Source organism: Macaca fascicularis, chromosome 1 (genome assembly GCF_037993035.2).
Source record: "Macaca fascicularis isolate 582-1 chromosome 1, T2T-MFA8v1.1".
In the NCBI taxonomy this organism is placed as follows: Eukaryota; Metazoa; Chordata; class Mammalia; order Primates; family Cercopithecidae; genus Macaca; species Macaca fascicularis.
This window is the reverse complement of record NC_088375.1, coordinates 189,946,076-189,956,361: the sequence shown is the minus strand read 5'-3', so window position 1 is coordinate 189,956,361 and position 10,286 is coordinate 189,946,076.

Genomic DNA, 10,286 nt, shown 5'->3' with positions numbered 1-10,286 from the left:
ATGCTGGGAACTGGGTGTGTCTCCCTACCCCTGTAGGGCTGGGCTGGCCTTTGAGTGACAGAATTGCCACCTATACTGACCCCACAGCTCACACAGAAGACACCATGTCCTTCAAGCCAGTGTGACAGGGGTTATTGTCCCACGTTTCAGGTGGGAAGACAGATGCATGATAAACTGTTACAGTAATACCAGCTGCTGATCACAGAGCACTGACTAAGTGACAGGCACCATGCCAAGGGCACTACTAGGTCATCCTCTCATGAAATCCTCATCACAGCCCCATAAGGTAGGGAATCAATCATCCACATTTCACAGATGAGGCTCCAAAAGGTAAATGACTTGCTCGCAGTCGGCCATACAGCTAGAACATGTTGGAGGCAGGATTCAAAGCTAGGGCTGATGGACTTCCAAGGCTGGAAGTGGCCTAGCAAGGGCATGAGCTCCAGGACCCATCCTGTGCACTGGCCACACTCCCAGGCTTCTTGTACACGGTCTGGAGGTCTTGGTCAGGCTCTTCCCCGTCCATGCCACGGGGCTGACAGCCACAGATCTGGAAGCTCAGGCCTAGGAGTGCAGGCCCCGTTAAGCCCTGTGTCCAACATCCTGACTCCTAGGGGTGCCCAGGATTTGAGTGGCCACTTTTACCTCTGGGCCTCGATTTCTTCATCTAACAAACAGAGGAAGTAATACCTAAGGCACCCATAGAAATAGAACCGCCAGGCAAGGTGGCTCACGCCTGTAATCCTAGCACTTTGGGCAGCCTTGAGGCAGTCGGATCACTTGAGGTCAGGAGTTCGAGACTAGCCTGGCCCAACATGGTAAAACCCTGTCTCTACCAAAAATATAAAAATTAGCTGGGCATGGTGGCACGAACCTGTAGTTCCAGGTACGTGGGAGGCTGATGCAGGAGAATTGCTTGAACCTGGGGAGGCGCAGGTTGCAATGAGTCGAGCTCGTGCCACTGCACTGCGGCCTGGGAAAAAAAAAGAAAAAAGAGAGAGAGAAAGAGAGAAAGAAAGAAAGAAAGAGAATCTCAATGGGAGAATCCCTTGAACCCGGGAGGGAGAGGTTGCTGTGAGCTGAGATTGTGAGATTGTGCCACTGCATTTCAGCTTGGGTGACAAAGCGAGACTCTGTCTCAAAAAAAAAAAAAAAAAAAAAGGGCCGGGCACTGTGGCTCATACCTGTAGTCCCAGCACTTTGGGAGGCAGAGGCAGGCAGATCACCTGAGATCGGGAGTTCGAGATCAGCCTGACCAACATGGAGAAACCCCATCTCTACTAAAAATACAAAATTAGCTAAGCATGGTGGCACAAGCCTGTAATCCCAGCTACTTGGGAGCTGAGACAGGAGAATCGCTTGAACTCGGGAGGCAGAGATTGCAGTGAGCTGAGATAATGCCATTGCACTCCAGCCTGGGCAACAAGAGTGAAACTTTGTCTCAAAAAAAAAAAAAAAAAAGAAAGAAAGAAAGAAAAGAACAAAGAAATAGAACCTCAAAATGTAAGAGAATTGGCAGCTCACTTACCGTCCCAGACCGTCCCAGTGCTGAGGCAAGTGAATACTGAAAAATCCCAAGAGTGGTGGTCCTGCCTCTGTCTTGCTTTGGGAAGCTCCTCCCCCTGCACCATGAGCTGGTTCCCTTCTGCAAGTTTCCTAAAGAGAGGAAGCACAGAGAGGTGATTAGGAGCACAGGCTTGGGAGTTGGACAAACCTGGGTCTGAATCCCAGCTCTCTGTAACTGCAAGTTACCTATCTCTCTGAACCTCAGTTTCCTCCTCTGCAAAGCAGGATCAAGAATGCCTAACCTCGGCCGGGCACGGTGGCTCAAGCCTGTAATCCCAGCACTTTGGGAGGCCGAGGCGGGCGGATCACTAGGTCAGGAGATCGAGACCATCCTGGCTAACACGGTGAAACCCCGTCTCTACTAAAAAATACAAAAAACTAGCCGGGCGAGGTGGCGGGCGCCTGTAGTCCCAGCTACTCAGGAGGCTGAGACAGGAGAATGGCCCGAACCCGGGAGGCGGAGCTTGCAGTGAGCTGAGATCCGGCCACTGCACTCCAGCCTGGGCGACAGAGCAAGACTCCGTCTCAAAAAAAAAAAAAAAAAAGAATGCCTAACCTCATGGGGCAATTTTGAGTATTCACAGAAACAATGCCTACGGCCTAGAGCACTGTGGCTTGGGCTGCTGTTACTATGAAAATTTGAATCTGTTCTCTTTGGTTTCCTACTACTGGTCCACTCTTGCCTCCCAAGCCTTCCAAGCCAGACAGTCCTTGAGAAATGAGGAGGCAGAGACCTTTCCCTCATGTCCTGCTAACCTGCCCCAGACCAAACAGTGCTGGATCCTGGTTTTTAAGTTGGATACACAAGGCCCTCTGAGACTTACCCACCTCTACCCTCATCACCAGCCTCTGCCTAGCTCATTTTTAAGTTTTTGTTTTTTTTTTTTGAGACGGAGTCTCGCTCTGTCACCCAGGCTGGAGTGCAGTGGCAGGATCTCGGCTCACTGCAAGCTCCGCCTCCTGGGTTCACGCCATTCTCCGGCCTCAGCCTCCCGAGTCGCTGGGACTACAGGCGCCCGCCACCTCGCCCGGCTAGTTTTTTTGTGTTTTTTTTTAGTAGAGACGGGGTTTCACCATGTTAGCCAGGATGGTCTCCACCTCCTGACCTCGTGATCTGCCCGTCTCTGCCTCCCAAAGTGCCGAGATTACAGGCTTGAGCCACCGCGCTCGGCCAATTTTTTTTTTTAATTTTAATTTTTGTGAGTGCATAGTAGGTGTATATGCCTAGCTCATTTGTAACTGTTCCTTCAAGGTGTAGCTCAGAGCACCCTCTAGGAAGCCTTCCATGATCTTTCCCAGGTTACTCCTCAAAACCCTCTGGGTTTTGTCTCTTGCAGCAGTTAATCACAGTGGTCTATGATCTGTTCACAGGGAGATCTCTCCTCTAGCCTGTGAGATGCCTGAGAAGTTTTGAATTTGATTCATCTAGGTAAAGCTAGATTACAGTGGCTCATGCCTGTAATCCTGACACTTTGGGAGGCTGAGGTGGGAGGATCACTTAAGCGCAGGAGTTTGGGACCAGCCTGGGCAACATAGTGTGACCTGTCTCTACAAAATATTGTTTAAAATTAGCTGGGTATGGTGGTGTGCGCCTAGAGTCCAGGCACTTAAGAGGCTGAGGTATGGCCGGGCGCGGTGGCTCAAGCCTGTAATCCCGGCACTTTGGGAGGCTGAGACGGGCGGATCACGAGGTCAGGAGATCGAGACCATCCTGGCTGACACGGTGAAACCCTGTCTCTACTAAAAAATACAAAAAAACTAGTCGGGCGAGGTGGCGGGCACCTGTAGTCCCAGCTACTGGGGAGGCTGAGGCAGGAGAATGGCATAAACCCGGGAGGCGGAGCTTGCAGTGAGTTGAGATCCGCCCACTGCACTCCAGCCTGGGCGACAGAGCAAGACTCCGTCTCAAAAAAAGAAAAAAAAAAAAAAGAGGCTGAGGTGGGAGGATCACTTGAGCCCAGGAGTCTGAGGCTGCAGTGAGCCTTGATACAGCCATTGCACTCCAGCTTGGGTGACAGAGTGAGACCCTGTCTCAAAACAAAACAAAAAAAAACAGCAAAAAAAAAAAAAAAAAAGAAAAGAAAAAGTTGGGGAGGAAAACTTGAAACCAAGCAAGCTTCTTTTTCTTTCTTTCTTCTCATCCTTCTCTCCTTCTCACCTCCCTCCACCCACTCTTTTGTTTTCCATTTCTCTCTTCCCTTTTAAGATGAAAGACATCTGGTCCCCCAGCCCCTCCCTACTATTTTGTGAGATTTCCCAGATGAGGCAAGATGTGGAAAACTACTCATGGCCTGACTGGAGTTACGTTCTCCTTCCAGGTCTCCCATGTGAGATGTCAATATAAGGAAAGAACAGGACAGAGAGAGAGAGAGAGAGAGAGAATGTGTGTGTGTCTAGGACCTGACCTGGGGAGGGTGAGATACCAGCTCCTGGGCCTCAGGCATCATGGCCAGGCAGTTCATTCCCATGCTGTGATCTGTGGCTTTCCTAGAGCATCTGGGCTGCTTACCACTTAAAGATGTTCTAGGACTTGGAAAGCCAGGTCCTGGGAGTACAAGAGCTCAGGCTGTGTCTCCCTGACAGCTCTACGCCAGGAAGACCAGCTGGCTGCATTTCAGTCCTGTACCCCACCCGCACCTGTGGCCCTCACACCTCTGCTTGTTCCCAGCCCTGTGGTCTGTGATTTTCCCACAGAGCCCAGGATAAAAGTACATGACCTGAAGCCTCTGCCAGAGGAAGAGGGCGGTCCCCAGGCCCACCCAGTCCCTACCTCCTGAATCACCTTATCTCCCTTCTCTGCTGCTGACCAGTCCCTTTGTTTATGGTGCAGGAGAGGGAACCACTCAGCCCATAAATCACCTGCCCCACCTTTCCTTATCCTCCAGCTCTGCCTCTCCCTCCCTATTGGTCCTGCCCACCCATTCCCCTGTCCCCTCCTCACAACTGAGAGCTGGTTGTATAGCTTGGCAGTGAAATGGATTCTGGAGCCACACTGCCCAGGTTCCCAAGTCCATGCTTCACCGTGGCCACCAAAGTCACCAAGCTTTGTGACCTTGAGAAAGCCAATGAACCTTTTAAATTCCCCATGAGGGCCGGGCGCGGTGGCTCACGCCTGTAATCCCAGCACTTTGGGAGGCCGAGACGGGCGGATCACGAGGTCAGGAGATCGAGACCATCCTGGCTAACACGGTGAAACCCCGTCTCTACTAAAAAATACAAAAAACTAGCCGGGCGAGGTGGCGGGCGCCTATAGTCCCAGCTACTCGGGAGGCTGAGGCAGGAGAATGGCGGGAACCCGGGAGGCGGAGCTTGCAGTGAGCTGAGATCCGGCCACCGCACTCCAGCCTGGGTGACAGAGCGAGACTCTGTCTCAAAAAAAAAAAAAAAAAAAATTAAATAAATAAATAAATAAATAAATTCCCCATGAGAGGCTGGGTGTGGTAGCTCATGCCTGTAATCCCAGCACTTTGGGAGGCCAAGACAGGTGGATCACTTGAGGTCAGGAGTGAGACCAGCCTGACAAACATGGCAAAATCCTGTCACTACTAAAAATACAAAAATTAGCTGGGCTTGGTGGCAGGTGCCAGTAATCCCAGCTACTCAGAAGGTTGAGGTGAGAGAATCACTTGAATCTAGGAGGTGGAGGTTACAGTGAGCCCTGATCATACCATTGCACTCCAGCCTGGCCAACAGAGCAAGACTCCATCTCAAAAAAAAAAAAAAAAAAATTTCCCCATGGGGACATGCGGATGATGATGCCTATCGCATGGAGTGGTTGTGAATATCAGGTGAGTTAATAGTATAAAGTGCTCACAATAGCACTAGGTAAGTGGGAAGTGCTACTGTGGCTATCAGCACATCTCTTATTTCAGGTTGCCTTTATCCCTTCTACCTCTGCACCCACCAAGGATACCTGCCATCTCCTTATTGCTGAAGTCAATAGCCCTTCCCAAGTCCTAACCTTACCTTGCATCTCTCATTCTTGACCCTACTCCGTTGGCCTCTGTGACATGACACTCAAGAGATTCTGGCCCAAGCATGGTGGCTCATGCCTGTAATCCCAGCACTTTGGGAGGCCAAGGCGGGATCACTTGAGTCCAGGAATTCGAGACCAGCCTGGACAACATGGCAAAACCCTGTCTCTACAAAAATACAAAAAATTAGCCGGGTGTGGTGGTGCATGCCTCTAGTCCCAGCTACTTGGAGGCTGAGGTGGGAGGATCGCTTGAGCCAGGAGGTCGAGGCTGCAGTGAGCTGTGATTGCACCGCCTGCACTCCAGCCTGGGTGACAGAGTGAGACTCCATCTAAACAAACAACGACAAAAGACAGAGAGAACAAGAAGACAAGAGAATAAGCTCACAGCCCCAGCCCGGGTGTAGGCCCACCCAGCCCGTTGAGGGAGCCACAAGACAACAGCAAGAAAGGCCAGATGGGATTTCATTTTGTGCCTGAGTGGTGGCCCCTGCCAGGGTCCTGTGTGGCAGAGGTTAGAGAGGTAACATGGCCATGGATCAGACAGCCTGAGCTCAACCTTAAACCCCAGCCTGGGAGGAGAAGGGAACCCAGTCTTAGGCTCAGCACATATGTGCTTGGCAGGAGCTCCTCAGCTTTGGGGAGGAGGCTCTAGGGAACCAGGCCACGAGGGCAAATCAGCTTTCTCTCCCAAGGAGCCTGTCCTAGCCCCCTCCTTCCCACTTCCCAGACCCACTGCCTGGCTATATTGTCAGACTTCACCTGAACTCACCAGGTTCAAAACTTAGGGCAGCTTGGGAACTTGGCAAATTGGGGGAGGAGCAAGTAGACCTTCACTCCTCCACACACATTGCAAAGCCTTTGGAGGTCTGGCCCCTGGACTGTTCCAGTCACCCTTCCCCCTTTCCTCCAGCTACTCTAAACTTTCAGTTTTTCCAAGGACCAATAGCTCTCACTCCAGGCCTCAAGGAGCATACTTTCTCCTCCTGTCCATCCTGTTCCTGGCTAACTCCTCCTCAGCTCTCAGGTTTCAACTTAGAAATTTCAGCCTACGTACATTCCCCAAACTGGGTGTGATCCCACCTCTGGGATCTCATAGGCCACCCCCATACCCTGTCTGTCTTCACCACTATAGCACTAATTACAGTCCAGTGTTGTTGTCCTACCTACAGGTCACTCCAGGGTGCAGCACAGGACCTGACACATAGAGGCTGCTCAAGAAAACATTTGTTGAAAAAATGGACAAGTGGCCTGGCGCAGTGGCTCATGTCTGTAATCCCAGCACATTGGGAAGCCTAGGCAGGCGGATCACTTGAGGTCAGTAGTTCAAGACCAGCCTGACCAACATGGTGAAACTCCATCTCTACTAAAAATACAAAAATTAGCCAGGCGTGGTGGCGGGGGCCTGTAACCCCAGCCACTCGGGAGGCTGAGGCACAAGAATCTCTTGAACCCGGGAGGTGGAGGTTGCAGTGAGCTGAGATTGTGTCACTGCACTCCAGCCTGGGCAACAGTGTGAGACTCTGTCTAAAAAAAAAAAAAAAAAAGTTAGCTCGGTGTGGTGGTGCATGCCTGTAATCCCAGCTACTTGGGGGGCTGAAGCAGGAGAATTGCTTGAACCCAGGAGGCGGAGGTTGCAGTGACCTGCCATCCTGTCACTGCATCACTGCACTCCAGCCTGGGTGACAGAGCGAGACTCTGTTTAAAAAAAAAAAAAAAATTAGCTGGGTGTGGTGGCATGCACCAGCTGTAGTCCCAGCTACTTGGGAGGCTGAGTTGGGAGGATTGCCTGAGCCAGGGAGGTGGAGGCTTCAGGGAGCCAGGATTACGCCACTGCACTCCAGCCTGGGCCTCAGAGTGAAACCTTGTGTCAAAAAACAAAAAAAACAGAGTGTGTTAGATCTTGCTAGACTTGGTGATATAATTAAGAGGCCGTTATGGGCAGAACTGTGCCCCCTTCCAAAATTCATTTTTATATATATATATTTTTTTCTTTTTCTTTTTCTTTTTCTTTTCCTTTTTTTTTTTTTTTGAGACAGAGTCTCGCTCAGCCACCCAGGCTGGAGTGCAGTGGCGCGATCTCGGCTCACTGCAACCACCGTCTCCCGAGTCCAAGCAATTCTCCTGTCTCAGCCTCCCGAGTAGCTGGGATTACAGGCACCTGCCATCATGCCTGGCTAATTTTTGTATTTTAGTAGAGACAGGGTTTCACCACGTTGGTCAGGCTGGTCTCGAATTCCTGACCTCAGGTGATCCGCCCACCTCAGCCTCCCAGTACTGGGATTACAGGCATGAGCCACCGCACCCAGCCCTATATATATATTTGAGACAAGCTCTCTGTTGCCCAGGCTGGAGTGTAGCAGCATGATCATGACTCACTGTAGCCTAGACCTCCAGGGCTCAAGGGATTCTCCCACCTCAGCCTCCCAAGTCGCTGGGATTACAGGTGTGCACCACCACACCCCAGCTAATTTTTGTTTTGTTTTGGAGACAGAATCTCCATCTGTCACCCAGGCTGGCATGCAGTGGTGTGATCTCAGCTCAATGCAACCTCCATCTCCTGGGTTCAAGTGAGTCTTATGCCTCAGGCTCCCGAGTAACTGGGACTACAGGCGTGAGCCACTAGGCCCCGATAAATTTTGTATTTTTTTTTTTAAGACGGAGTCTCACTCTGTCACACTCAGGCTGGAGTGCAGTGGCATGCTGCCTCCTGGGTTCAAGCGATTCTCCTGCCTCAGCCTCCAGAGTAGCTGGGATTACAGGCGCCTGCCGCCATGCCTGGCTAACTTTTTTTTTTTTTTTTTTTTTGAGACGGAGTCTCGCTCTGTCGCCCAGGCTAGAGTGCAGTGGCCGGATCTCAGCTCACTGCAAGCTCCGCCTCCCGGGTTCATGCCATTCTCCGGCCTCAGCCTCCCCAGTAGCTGGGACTACAGGCGCCCGCCACCTCGCCCGGCTAGTTTTTTGTATTTCTTTTTTTTTTTTTTTTTTTTTGAGACGGAGTCTCACTCTGTCGCCCAGGCTGGAGTGCAGTGGCGCGATCTCGGCTCACTGCAAGCTCCGCCTCCCGGGTTCACGCCATTCTCCTGCCTCAGCCTCCCGAGTAGCTGGGACTACAGGCGCCCACAACCGCGCCCGGCTAATTTTTTGTATTTTTAGTAGAGACGGGGTTTCACCGTGGTCTCGATCTCCTGACCTTGTGATCCGCCCGCCTCGGCCTCCCAAAGTGCTGGGATTACAGGCGTGAGCCACCGCGCCCGGCGTTTTTTGTATTTCTTAATACAGACGGGGTTTCACCGTGTTAGCCAGGATGGTTTCGATCTCCTGACCTCGTGATCCGCCCGTCTCGGCCTCCCAAAGTGCTGGGATTACAGGCTTGAGCCACCGCGCCCGGCCTTTTTTTTTTTTTTTTTTTGAGATAGAGTCTCACTTTGTCACCCAAGCTGGAGGGCAATGGCACGATATTGGCTCACTACAACCTCCACCTTCCAGGTTCAAGCGATTCTCCTGCCTCAGCCTCCAGAGTAGCTGGGATTATAGGTGGGTGCCACCACACCAGGCTAATTTTTGTATTATTAGTAGAGATAGGGTTTCACCATGTTGGTCAGGCTGGTTTCGAACTCCTGGCCTCAGGTGATCTGCCTGCCTCCCAAAGTGCTGGGATTACAGGTGTGAGCCACTGTGACTGGCCCAATTTTTGTATTTTTTTTTTTTTTTTTAGTAGAGAACGGGGTTTTACTGTGTTTCCCAGGCTGGTCTCAAACTCCTGTACTCAAGTGATCTGCCTGTCTCAGCCTCCCAAAGTGCTGGGATTACAGGCATGAGCCACCACTGCACGGCCCCCGAATTTATTTATTTTATTATTGTTATTATTATTATTATTATTATTATTATTTTAGACAGAGTCTCCCTCTGTTGCCAGACTGGAATGTAGTGTTGCGATCTCAGCTTACTGCAACCTCCCTCTCCTGGGTTCAAGCAATTCTTGAATCGCTTTTTTGAGACTCTGTCTCAAAAAAAAAAAAAAATATATATATATATATATATATATATATATATATATATTTGAATTTTGGGCCAGGCAGAGTGGCTCACACCTGTAATCCCAGCACTTTGGGAGGGCCGAGGTGGATGGATCACAAGGTCAGGAGTTCAAGACCAGCCTGGCCAATATGGTGAAACCCTGTCTCTACTAAAAAATACAAAAATTAGCTGGACATGGTGGCACGAGCCTGTAATCCAGGCTACTCTGGAGGCTGGGGCAGGAGAATCCCTTGAACCCGAGAGGCGGAGGGAACCCGAGAGGCAGAGGTTGCAGTGAGCAGAGATTGCGTCACTGCACTCCAGCCTGGGCAACAGAGCAAGACTCCGTCTCAAAAAACAAACAAAACAAAACAAAATAAATAACATTGCAAAATTGAATATGCCCTTTGACTCTCTAAATGCCTCAGATCCATTTACCCTGGGGATTTGTCCTTTCTAGCCCCACCACCATCTCCCCCTGGAAGATTGCTGACCTGTAAGGATAAAGACCAGACACTTGAGCAGACACTTAGGGTCTTCCTGCCCATCCCTATCCCCCACTCGCCCTCAGTCATTTTGGCTACTAGTGTTTCTCCACATCTGAGGTTGTCCTGGGTCTCCCTTCAGTGGTCATGAAGGACAAGGTTGGAGAAGTTGGCTCTCATGGGTCTGATGAGGGATTGGGTGGGATCCCTCTAACAGCATATGGAGGGGGATGAAATGGGCA